Below are 12,725 nucleotides of genomic sequence, written 5' to 3'. Positions count from 1 at the left end.
CAGTCTTGAATAAATGGCTGAGGCTCAGCGTTATCGGTGCTCTTAGTCCCAGGCTTCATGTGACACCAGGAGCTGCACAGAATCAGCAGCCCTTCTACTAAACACTCTCTTCCCTGGAATTGGTGGGATTATACTTATCGTCGCTTTCTGTGTTTGTTCTGCCTTTAAGTGCTTTCTGTAACTCTCCTTTTTCCTCCTTCTTAAGACAATGATAAACTTTTATGACTACGGATGAGCTGTGTAAAAGTCAGAAGGTGGTATCTGCCTGTATCCTTCAGTGAGGAAAAAGAAAAATCCCCAAAGAAGATGAGAGCTTTAGAGCTCATTCAGACTGGCTACATTGTTTCCAGGGTGACAAATCTGCTGTCTGGTTTTAGGGAGGAAAGTGTGCGGTGGGGGAGAACCAAACATGCGATCTGCATCAGAATGCCCGTGTAGACCACGCGTTCTTTGGCCTGTTAGGAACTTGGGATGTAGGGGAAACAGTAATATATCCAGGTATGCTTCGTATGGATAAGAAGTGGCCGTGAGGAATATAAAGGCTTCCTAAATAGCACAAATTCTAAACCCAAAGCAGAAAATGGCGGGCAGATGCCATATCTGGCCCATGCATTTGTTCTCTTTGACAGATGAAGGTTCCAGCGTTAAGTCGGGTTTGCCTCGAACCTCTGTGTCCTCTGGACTGTCAAGGGCCTGCATGTTGGCTGTGGCTCCTCGAGGGTGGGGCGCTTACCACGTGTGTGCACCACTCCACCCTGGGACTCCCTGTGAGGTATCATTCTTCTTGGGCTGTTGTTTTCACGGTCCGAGAATGAGGGGCCTGTGATGGTGTCTCGCAGCCAGGCTCCCGACTGTCCTGGGCAGAAGGGGAAAGATGAAAACCAACAGAAATGTAGGTTCAAGGAGAACAAGGGAAACCGGAACTCTTGGTGGAAGTGAGAGATGTTTTACCCCTGGCCTGTTTCTCTCATGGATGTCTCCTGCCTAACTCCTGCGGTTTGACTTGCACTCTCTGTCAGCCATGTCTTTCTCCCACCCCATCTTCTCCTCTGCAGGCAAACCCCAAGTCTGCAGCCACCGTGTGGTGTTGGCAGAGCTGGGAAGGGAGTCCCACTGTGTCCTCACGTGCTCCTTCCTCTGTGAACACCCACCCTGTGTCTCTTCCTCTTACAGGGACACCAGTCCTTTGCCTTAAAACCCATCCTAACACCCTCATTCTAACTTCATCACATCTTTAAAGTTATGCAAATGCAGTCATATTCTGAGATACTGGGGGTTGGGACTTTAACACAGGAATTTGTGGGGAACACCAGTCACCCTGGAACAGCTGGGGTTGATTGTCCCCCGTTTGGGCACAGGCTGCAGAGCCCATGTGGTGCCCGTGCACAGGGCCAGTCGGCCACTGCCTCTGTCCAGCTGCACTGACCTTGCCCAAAGCTGATGGTGGCCAGGCCACCTGGGGGCTGCTTTGGCAGGTGTGGCCTGGCTGTCCCTGGACTTTGGATTCCAGCCTTGACTCCGAAGTTCATGCAGTATCTGCAGCTCGTATCAGCAGGAAGGCAGGCCCAGGCTCACGCTCTTCTCTCCATGTCCCAAGTCAGATGTACCTGTTCCCTCTCCTTCTCCCCATTCCCACACTCCTCTCAGCCATCGCTGAGATCTTTCACAAGCTGTGAATGTGTGGACACATGCACACCTGCAACCTGTCGTGTCCTTGGCCACCTCAGAACCATCAGGCTTTGGAGGGAATTCCTAACAAGCTCCCTGTACCCGTTTTGTTTTCCCTGTGTCCTCTGTGTGGGGGTCACACTGCTGTGAAGACATTTTATATGAACCAGCTGCTAAATGGCACTCCTGAAATCTGTGTCAGTCACACGGCCCTAATGCAATGGATTCCATCATAAAAGTCACCACGCTGTCACTGGTTGTCCCCACTATGAGGCGTGCGAGGAAGGGACCCACGTGTGAACCGGGAGCTCTTGCAGACTTTCCAGGCAGAAGGAGAGGTCCAGGGTGGGGGCTGGGCTTCAGAGCCTGGTGGCCTCTGTGCTTTGTTAGATGACGTTTCTCAGCCTGTACAGGGCTTCGTCAGTTGTTTCAAGCTGCCGAATCCGTTAGTAGGTTATTTCTTCTTTTGTGATTAAAACAGAACTGCAACAACATTTAACATTGTAACCATTTTCAAGTGTACATCTCTACGACACTAAGACCTTCACACTGCTGTGAAACAGAACTCCAGAGCTCCATCCATGCGCCAGTCCAAACCTTTATGCCATTGAGCATGAACTCCCTGCCTGTCTCATTAAACTTACATGTGTCCTCAAGGTGCATTATGAGGCAGGATGCAGTTCCTTTTTCAGGGTGAAGAATATCCCATTATACGTGCACACTGTGTTCTGGCTATCCATCCATCTGTCCACATGCATTTGGGTGGCTTCCCTCTCTTGGTTACTGTGAATGCTGCTGCAGTGAACAGGAGCTCAGGCGTCTCTTTGAGATGTGACTCTCAGTGCTTTCGGATGGATACCCATAAGGATGTTGTTGGTGAGTCAGTTAGTATGCTTTTGCCTGCAACACACGCTGGCTTAGTGCACAAGGAAATTTGTAGGAAGTTCCTGCTGGCCTAGCAACTGGGGAGGCTCTTCACCCAAAGTCAGTCACGTGGACGTTCCGAGCCCATCGGTGTGGCCCCGGGAGGGCCATGCAGCCATTGGCTGCCGCCAGAATGCACAGACCAATCACCAGCAAGGGCGACGGGATTGCCATGTGTGATTGGACAGCCGGGGTGCATCTCCCAGGGAACCTGCTGGATGCTGAGGGAAACATGTCAGCTAAAGTCGAGCCCATGTACTAGGAGCGCAGAGGACAGCCTTTGGCCTGGGGCAACTCGCCCACCTCTCAGTGCTGGCGTGTCTTCCTTCTGACAGCAAAGGTCGTTTGGAGACACACAAGCGTTTAGAACAATGGCCACCTCTCAACAAATCCTAACTATAGGAAAGAGGCCAACATTTCAAATACGGGAGAGTGTGCGTTAATGTCTTGGTTTGTGCTTTTCAACAAAATTAGATGTGGCAGCACCAGTTTTCCTCATGAAAGAAACAGTGTGGGACGCAGCAATAAGTGTTTGATTTACACAAATGCAGACTGTTGTGTGCCTTGTCCCCACATCTGGACTCACGTCTGTCTGTCCCACGTGGCCCTTGGGACGGACAGTGGCCCCTCTGTGCCAGTCTGTTGGGCCCCCTGCTCTAGTCCAACTGGAGAGATGAAGAACTCAAGCCCTCATTTTTAAAAATCAAATAAGCCGTAAAACATTTCATTTTCTCCTTATATGCTCACAAAGGGCTGTTTCTGACTTCCTCCTTTTTCTTAGGCTATTAAATGACTTTAAATACATATCACCTTTGAAGAGACTTCTCAGAGTGAGTCTGTTTACAGCTCATGAAAATGAAGTGCCCCGCTCGGGGCCGTGCCAATCCTTTCAGGGCACTGAGGGTGCTCCGTCCTCTCACCCTGTCTTTACGTGACTGCTGGGTCACATGCAGCCTGGGCGCACGTGGGGTCCAGGGAGGACGCCGCCGCTTACTTCTGTATGTGCCTCAGCTCTCCACCAGGGTCGTGCTGCCCAGGAGGTCCGCCTGGGCCCGGGCTGTCCCCAGGACCGCTGAGCCGGAGCTCCGAAGGTTTGCACATGCAGCCACCATCCCAAGGCTGAGCCTCCTCAGAGGACACGCTGAGCCGTGCCCCTGGCTCAGAAGGAAAAGGTCATGTTGCCTCCCAGCCCTTGTGCCTCAGCAGGTGCCCGTGTGTCCATGTGATGATGAGACACAGAGGTAAATAGGCCGTGGTATCTCCCGGGGCCACGGGGCTGGCGTGGCTGCACTTCAACTGGCCGAGCTTCATTGGGACCCTTGGACCGGTGGCTCATGGGCTGCGTCTGCGTCCACTGGTGCTAACGGGCAGCCTCTGTCCAGGTCTCAGCAGATAGCCTGAGTGCCAGGCCACCAAGGCCCTGTGGTGACACTGTGACTCAGATCTGGCCCAGAGCAGGGAATTATGGACGGAGGCATGGGACAGGTGGCTGCGCTTCCAAGCAAGTGTGCGTGTCATTTTCTGGCTGCCACCGCTCACAGCCACGCAGGCGAGCAGGACAGTCCAGGTCGTGTCGCTCCCACACCCTCCCCGGGTCTGCCACTCCAGCCGTACCTCTCCACCAGGTGCAGCCCAGGGCAGCTCGTGTCACAGGCTCACGGTCACCAGTTAGACCACCGCCATGTGGATGCTTCCCTTTTCAGAACAGTTTCAAAGCATAAGAAGGTAAAGAGGCTTAAAAACAAATTAGGACTATTTGAATCCTCTTTTCTCTTCAGCACTGATGGAGTAGGGAGCTGTCCGATGTGTCTATCTTAGCGTAGTTCAGGATGAAACACACCTGCGTGGACCACCTACTATGTGCCGGGTGCCAGCACGACAGAGTCACCAGCCATGGAGGGAGACGACAGCCAGGTCAACCTGCGTGACAGGAAGAACGTAGCTCGCCACTCTTTACCAGCCCCTGAGAGGGTCGGCCCAGAGCCTGCCCTGAAGGTGATCTGCTTGGTCCCTTGGGTCATTCTGTCCCCAGAAAACCAGCGCACAGAGGAGGAAGGGAGTGGGCCGAGTGGTGTGTCACATTGTGAGGCCATGAGAGCAGATCCCGCTAGAATGCCAGCCCAGGGGACACTGGGGGACTAGAGAAAGCAGAGCAGCACGGGAACGTCACTGTGCGTCTCCTGCCTTCCGAGAACCCAGACCCCGAGAAGCCCTCCCTGACCAGTGCTGTGCATTCTGAAGTGGAGGCATTTGGGGAGACAGATGTTCCAGTTGTGTGAAGGCATGTTCCACCTGGACACACACGTTTTCCTTAAAACTCACCCCATCCGGGATGTTTGGGAAACAGAAGAGGCATGTTTTCCCCACCAAACATTCTCACTCAGGGCGTGACCAACATCCCCACTTAATCAGGCGGATGACAAGGAAGAGGGTGTGGAAAAAAATCATATTTCACCAACTTTAATGGTTGGTGTGTCAGATCTGTGCATGAGTTGTCTTTGCAGAGTTTTACCTGATGGAGGAGGAAATCTTTGTACCCAAATATATGATCAGGTCAACTTCAAGGGAACCACGTCGCGGCAGAGAGCAGAGCAGAGCAGAGCAGAGGCCCTGAAGCCCGGCCCAGCCTGGGCCTCAGGTGGTGCTCCCGGCTCCTTGTTCCCGGCTCCGTGCTCCCAGCTCCATGCTCCTGGCTCCATTCTCCCAGCTCCGTGCTCCCGGCTCCGTGCTCCCGGCTCCGTGCTCCCGGCTCCGTGCTCTTGGCTCTGTGCGCCCAGCTCTGTATTCCTGGGAGAGCAGGATGGCCGGACTCAAAGGGACAGCTGTCCTGCTCAAGGACCTTACAGAGAACAAGCCTTTGCACAGAATGGATGAAACACTTCTGAAGCATCTCTCTCTCGTTTTTTAGGATTAACCTCAAACAAACCTTATGAGAAAATAACTGCTCACTTTAACTAAAATAATCTATATCTCTAGCATACTCTGATGCACCAGAACTAAATGACTGGAGATATTTGTAAAAAACGCTCTTGTCTTAAGCACTGGCCATTTCTAAGGCTGCTTGGTCATGAGAAGGTCACACGTGGAAGGAGACAGCTCGGGCTGTTCAGACACTTCCCCCCCACATGACCAACATGCAGATCACCTTTCCCCAGACACCGCGTCTCCTTGGCCTCGGATTCAGGTAAGGGTCAGGACAAGATGATGGCAATGTCCGCTATGCCTCTCAGCACCTGTGCTTCCGTCTATGATGTCCACACGTGCTTGGCCTCCCAAGGGAGCATCTCGGGCGGCTATTCTTTAGTGCAAATTTATGGTGTTGTAGCTGAACTTGGGACTAAGAGCCCAGTGTCTCCTGCACGAGAGAGAGAGAGCAGGAAAACAAAATACAAAAATCACTGCTTCATTCAGACCGCACGTCCTAAGGCCCCATGTCATTGAGCGTGTTCTTAGATTTGCCAGTTTGGGGGAGACCGGGCCCGGTAATGATGACATCTGCCCATAGACCGATCACGAGTCCCGATAACAACAGTCTCACACAGTGGCTGCACGAAGGCGGCAATCTCGGCATGTCCCAGGCCTGTCCTCCAACTGCCCGGGGGGTGGCCTGCACCCTTCTCACTCGGGGGATGGCCTGCAGCCTCCACGGGCTCCTCACTCTCATTCTTTCCTCATCTACAGATGAGAATGTCAAAGGCTGGAGGCCGAATTGGCTCTGGCCACTGGTGGGTCAGCACCACATTTTTTCACACTGATATAAAAGATGTGAGAGAGAAGTAGTGTCCAATCAGTTGAGCATAATACAAGTACATAAATGGTGATGTATCTGATTTTTTTCCACATATTTAAGGAGTTTTTACATTTATGCCGAAAGCTTCTAAAAAAATAGAGACTAGAAGGAAAAGCAACCAAATGTAAATGCATCTTGGGCATGAGTGAGTCTTTCCTTCTCAGTTGTCTGTTTTCCTGACTTTCTGTACTAGAGGGAAAAAAGGAAAAGCAACAACAAAAAAATCACTTCATTTTAAAATTCAAAGGAATCCTCATAGAAAGACTGGTAACGTGCAGTTACAGTGGGGGAATGTCTCTGAACCCAAGTGGTTGGGAGAGGGGGTGGGGCTGGCCATCCTTCCTTGGGATGCAGGGTAAGGTGGGTGTTGGCCTCCCAAGGGGGCGACATGCTACTCCGAGTCCCTGCAGCAGAAGCTGGAAACTGAGGCTGGAGCCCCTCCTGGCCCGCGAGGTCATTTTGGGTACTGGCGGGTTTTGCTGAGGTGAGCGCTTTTTGGCCAAGACAGCCACGTTATTTTGGGCCACCATAATTGTGAGTTAGACAGGTGGTTTGCGTGTGACAGGGTGAATTTACTGGCTGTGTAGTCTGTTGATTTTGGACAAGGCTGGGAACAATTCTGTACAAGTTTCCTAGAATGATGGGTCTGACGTGGAGCTGTCTTACCACCGTTACCAGAAAATGCACGTTTCCAAGGCAGGCTGGACTCGGGGGAAAGATCAGCCTGTTACTTGTCACATGTTTATGCTACCAACTCTGTACTGAATCTGAATGGCTTTCAGGTAGTGCTTTTGCCGTGTGTGTGTGTGTGTGTGTGTGTCAGAAGAGCACACTATACACTTAGCTGCCCTGTACTCACTTTTGATGACATGTTAGCATTTTGTGACTTCTAAATTTTTTTGGAACAAAGATCTATTGGAATGTCTTTTTAAAATGTTAAAAATATGTTTATACCTTAGTCCAGACCCAGGTAATGGTTTGAATAACATTTTCATAGTCTGTGCTAGTCAGTCAGTGCCTGGCATCAGGCAATTTATACAAATAATGAGGTAGAAAGTATCAAGTTGGTCAGCAGAGCTGATTGTAGGGAGAGGGAACGATGTGGAAATTGGAGACACTAATCCAGAGACTCATCCCTCACTCTGTATTGATGAGAACTTCTTACCCCCAGGTAAATTTCGAGGCATCTCTCCCTAGCTCTGTGACAGCCTTTGGGACACATATGACTTTGAGTCTGATTGTGGTCTTGTGTCCAGTTCTCCAGTGTCCCCAAATCCATTTTCCTTCTGCTCTGCTCTGCTTCTGCCCCCAGGTACGCCTGCCCCGCTCCCATCTCCTTCCCCAGGTTCTTTGTCACCCCTTCCTCCAATATAATTTATTTTTGTTTGGGGCATATTTTAGAGCCATTCGGGATGTGTTTTGTGTTTGTAAGTCATTTCCCCATTCTGTCTTTCTGAAACTGTTCTAATATAGTTTCCTACATTATTTCTGCAAGTAATTACTTCCACTGTCTCGTCCTGAGAAAAATGTCACTTGTAACTTGTTGTGGACAGTGTGGTGGCTCCTCATGCACCAGGAGACATGTGAAGGGCATCGTGGCGTCTGTTTTGAGAGCGGGCGCTGACTGAGTTTTACAGTGGGTCTGTCAGCTCCAGTGCCTTTTGCTGGAGAAGTTGCTGTCTTTGAACGTCGCAGTGAAGACCTGAGGAGGACACGAGTGAAAACCGTGTGGCCCTGCGCATGGTCTCTGCGGTGGCTTGGCCAGGGGAGAGCGAGCTGGCCAGCTGGCCGGGCGGTGTTTGAGGCAGTGCTTCCACAGGGTAGACCTGCAGGGCAGGCGTCAGCATCACCTGGGACGTGTGAGACATGCAGCTCGCGGTCCCTCAGCCGAGACCCACGGGGTCAGAAACTGGATGGGGCGAGTGGTCGCTGAGCAATCTGTATAGCACGCCACCATCCAGGGGATTCAGAGACCGGCCAAACGGGAGAACCGTCGCTCCCCGAGAGCTCAGGTGCTTGTGGCCCGACAATGACCGGAGCTGCCGTCACTGAGACCCGGTCCCCTGTGCCCCTGCACAGCTGTCAACCCATCGAGTCTGCACTGCCACCTGGGATAGCACAATCGCGGTGATTTCTGGGGCTCACTTCTGAGTGGGGACACAGGATGTCAGCCCCATAGTAACAGTGGTGTGGGCACTGCCAGGCACTGCGTGGAGCCGGGGGCACTGGATAGCGGGCTTCCTGGAGGAGGGAAGGCTTGAGGTACCCTGGAAGGAAGAGGAAGACTTGTTAGAGGAAGGAGAAGGGCACTTCTGAGAACTGGAGGGAGAAAATGTCTCGAGTTAGAAGCAGACATCACAGCCACCCCTGAGGGCAGACTGGGGTTGCTTTGCTCCGCGTAACCTCCTCGACTCCATGGGTGCTCTCTCCAGCTTCTCCTTCTGCCTGCAACCATCTCCCAGCTGCTCCCCTGAGATGTCAGCCCGTACAGGAGGAAAGGTTGTGAGCCTGGGTAACCGAGCCGCCATGTCCCACAGCTGAAACAAGAAAGCCCATGGAGGGAAACATACTCTAAGTCAAGGTTCCTTACTTTCCCAGCAACGTTGTGGGTTAAATGCCCTGAAAACTCCTTCTGCTACTAAGCTTCTTGAAATGCTGAGTTTTACATACTCAGCATCATTTTTAACGTATAGCTGAGCTTGCAAGAGAGTAAATTTACTTGTATTGGCCTGAGAATGAGGAAGGGTCAAGACGAGAAGGGCGAGAGAAGCTGAGGGGCCGTGGCTTGTCAGGAGAGAGGCTGCTCTGTGACCCAGGCCGCCCCTGGGGTCCGAGGTGAGCAGGACCCGAGAGGCTGCACTCAGTGGACAGAACGGAACGTTCCTCAGGGAGAGCCCGAAGAGAAGACCCCAGAAGGGCACCCTCTCCAGACCAGTCTGTCAGGTAAATGAAGGGAAATGTCGTAGCATCAATCCCACCGAAAACTTAGTTTTTGGATGAACACAGCCAGCCATGCACAAAGGCCCATTGCAGTGGCCCAGATGCCAAGCTGGGAAAGAAAGGCAGAAAGACCCGTTTTACACAAGTCAACTGGGAACATTAACGTAGTTCATAGATGTTATAGATGGGGAACGTTTATAAACTACCGATGAGGAAGTGACAGAACTTTGTCATCTGACAGAAAGAAAAAAACAGTTTTTCTTTTCTTTGTCATTTTTCTTAGAAACACCTAATAAAACATTTTACGGCAGAAGAGTGGTGACAGTTGTCTGTACCCACTACCTCCACTTTTTGGTACAATCAAAGGATGGCGTGGGGTGGGAAAAAGAGGGATCACACTCAGTCAAATAGCACATAGTCGTTTAATCAAAAGAGGAAAGAGAGACGGTCTAAACTGTACGACAAATTCCAATGGGTGCTTTTATAAAAGACATTGAGGACTATGACAGTTAATATCTCCAACATCACTTCTCCATCAGATGCAAAAATGCTCTTCATTTGGTCCGTTTTATGTTAACTTTGGGTCCGTAGTGATGCCAAGCAGCATGTTACAGAAAGTAATACCAATGTGAACCACGTATCTGTTCTCCAGAGTTCTAATTATAAAGAGATAGAACCTAGAAGAAGCAGACGATGTTGTTCTTAGCTTGCCTATCTCAAATGGCCGATGACTCAGCTTTGCTTCATGCCAGAGCTGAATCCTCGTCAATTCGAGTTTGAGTCCCTTGGCCACTTGGCAAGTCCCCGGACTTCGTGTTACCTGAGGTGTTGATTCCACCCCATTCATGTTCTTTAACCTGCTAGACAACATGGAGCCGGTGTTTCCGTTTCGATGATAAATATCATCGGCTATCACCCTAACCCCACACTCCCCGCTCTCTTCTGAGGGGAGGCCCAGAAATGCGTAGGTCAGAAAGGACTGAATTTGTCGTCTCAAAACTAGTTTAGGGTATATTGAAATCCCTGGACAAATGGGACCAAAATTTGCCCTGTAGAACATGGGAGAAAATCTTTAGGCTTAGAAAAGTTTCCATGTAGGTGTGCTCAGTAAGACTCATTTAACATTTTCCTGGTGCAAGAACCTTAGTGGGACTTTTCCTTGACATGTGATTTTTGTGTGACTTTGAATGGACTCGCCCCATTTATGGGCCTGGCTGAGTATGTTTCTGCAACGCACACCCTCAGGGATGGATTAAATAATTTGTTGGCTGGGGCTTCGTTTATAAATTGCAAAATAGGAATAATGGTACCCACACTGCAGGGGGCATTGGCGCTAATAAGGAGGTAGGTAAGTATTACCCTTTTCAACATTGCAGAGAGTCAGAACCCAAAGACCACGTGCGGTTCCCACGTATCCCTGTGGACCTGTACCTCCTCATGGTAATTAGCCAACAGTCTAATATCGTAGGCTGCTCCTAAAGCCGTGACCTCCGCATAGACGAGGAATCCTGCTTGGAGATTTGCTAAAACAGACACCTGAAATCACAAGGAAGTTTCAATTTCAAGGCAGCTGAACTGAATCGAAGGACTCTGAGCCACGGTCAGAGAAACTGGCCGTCCAGGCCACGTGGAGGCCTCCGCAGAAGGTGATGTCCCTCTGCCCTGTGGACCTCTCCGTAGCTCGATCTGCCAGAGGGCTCTGTATTGTATCCTAAGGAAACACCAATGTTGGCGCGTGGGAAGGAAACTGACTCCCTGTCATTACTGACACCCTCCTTTATAAACATGAGAAAGAGTCAGAAATCAATCAACAACTTTTTTAATGCCTGAAAGAGGGACAACAAACTGCTCAAAGGAACTAAGTCCAAAGGGGGTGAGTTAATTTAGGAAAAAGAACAGAACTTTAAATACTTTGGATCATTGCTTCAGAAAATGTTAATAGATGATCGCATACAGAACACAAGAACAGGCTATTATTTTAAAAAAAAAATTAATAAAGAAAGAACATCCAAAAGTTCTTGGACATTAAATACACATCCTCAGAAGCAGACACACTGAGGCACATTTTGATGAAAACGTTGATATCCACAGATAAAGAGGAAAAGCTTACCAAGTTCTAGAGGAAGGTCCCATACAACCGGGCAGAATCACTGGCCTGCGGGGTCTCACCTGTGAGGCGGGGTGCCGGGAACAGTGGAGCTGGATACAGGCTGCAAGGGGAGGGCTGAGCTGAATGCTGCTTTGGCTTCGCTGGACCGATGGCCACGGATGAGGATTAAGTGAAGACAACCTTCAGGCTGGAAGCGTAAGCTAGACCCTAAACTACATGATTCTGAAAATGCAGTCACTCAAATGTGCAATCCAAATGACGGAAAATAAACCTTGGAAAGAGAAACATGGTATTCAGCTGTCACATCTAATACAGGGTTTTTAAAATATGAGTTTTTATAATGGGAACACCAAAACGTAAAACATATATCATTTATATTTTATGCTTGTATATTATATTTATAAATTATACATTATATTCATAATTTTGTTGTAATTTTATGTGTATTTGTATTTATACTAAATATATTAATACATTGAATATTTTAAAGTATATGTACATGTTAATTTACATATTTATATGTATATTAAATATATTTTACATTATGATATACATTTAACATATATTATATATATATATATATATATTTATGGGAAAACTAAGGTAATTCAGACATTTATAGACAGAACTCTTCAGTTTCAAGAGGCAGAAATATGTCTTGAACTTGGTAACAAAAATGGTATTTTGTGGGGATTTTTGGCCCACGTAACTGGTCATGGCTGGGACCATGAGCCCCTGGGCTGTTTTGGGCTTGTGTTCCTCTCACCTCAATGACTGCCACTTATCCCCGCCCCACTTTTAGGTAGCCTCACCTGCACTGTGTGCTGGTGGCTTTGATGTGGGCGCGCACCCCCCTGGGAGGGCATCAGGCCTTTTCGAGGGGATTCCTTGCTGGATGTTGTGCCTCCATACGGATTCGGATTCGGATTCGTTGGTAAAACTGAGGTGTCTGAGAGCTCACCTGGGGCAGCGTCAGAGCCAGGGTCCCCCGACTCCACGTTCAGACGCCCTCTCGTCCCTCACAAGACAGGCGTTGCTCTCAGCCATCAGGGCTCTCACGGGGCTGCAGTTTCCTCAGGTGGACAGACCTTCCTCCGGATGCCTGACGAAGGGAACGTGGAATTCCTGGGAGAGGGCGGAGCAAGTGAATGAGTCAAATGATTTGTCAGCAAACTCTTTGCATCATTAGCTGGTTTCCAAGTCCTCTTGTTAACCCACTTGACAAAGAATCTAATTGAGTCGTCAAGTTCCAGAGGATGAAGCAGACATTTTGTGACAGATACATTAAGTGAG

At 49.7% G+C, this 12,725-nt stretch overlaps 1 protein-coding gene across 5 annotated transcripts in view; it reads left to right on the top strand.

Annotated features, from left to right (window-relative positions):
- Positions 1–12,725, top strand: part of COBL (cordon-bleu WH2 repeat protein) — a 179,757-nt gene that overhangs the window by 140,358 nt on the left and 26,674 nt on the right. The gene's annotated exons all lie outside the window — the stretch shown is intronic.

Source organism: Rhinolophus hipposideros (assembly GCF_964194185.1).
Source record: "Rhinolophus hipposideros genome assembly, chromosome: 18".
Classification (NCBI taxonomy): Eukaryota; Metazoa; Chordata; class Mammalia; order Chiroptera; family Rhinolophidae; genus Rhinolophus; species Rhinolophus hipposideros.
The sequence above is the reverse complement of the archived record's forward strand: the minus strand, read 5'-3'. Positions and strand labels throughout refer to the sequence as shown.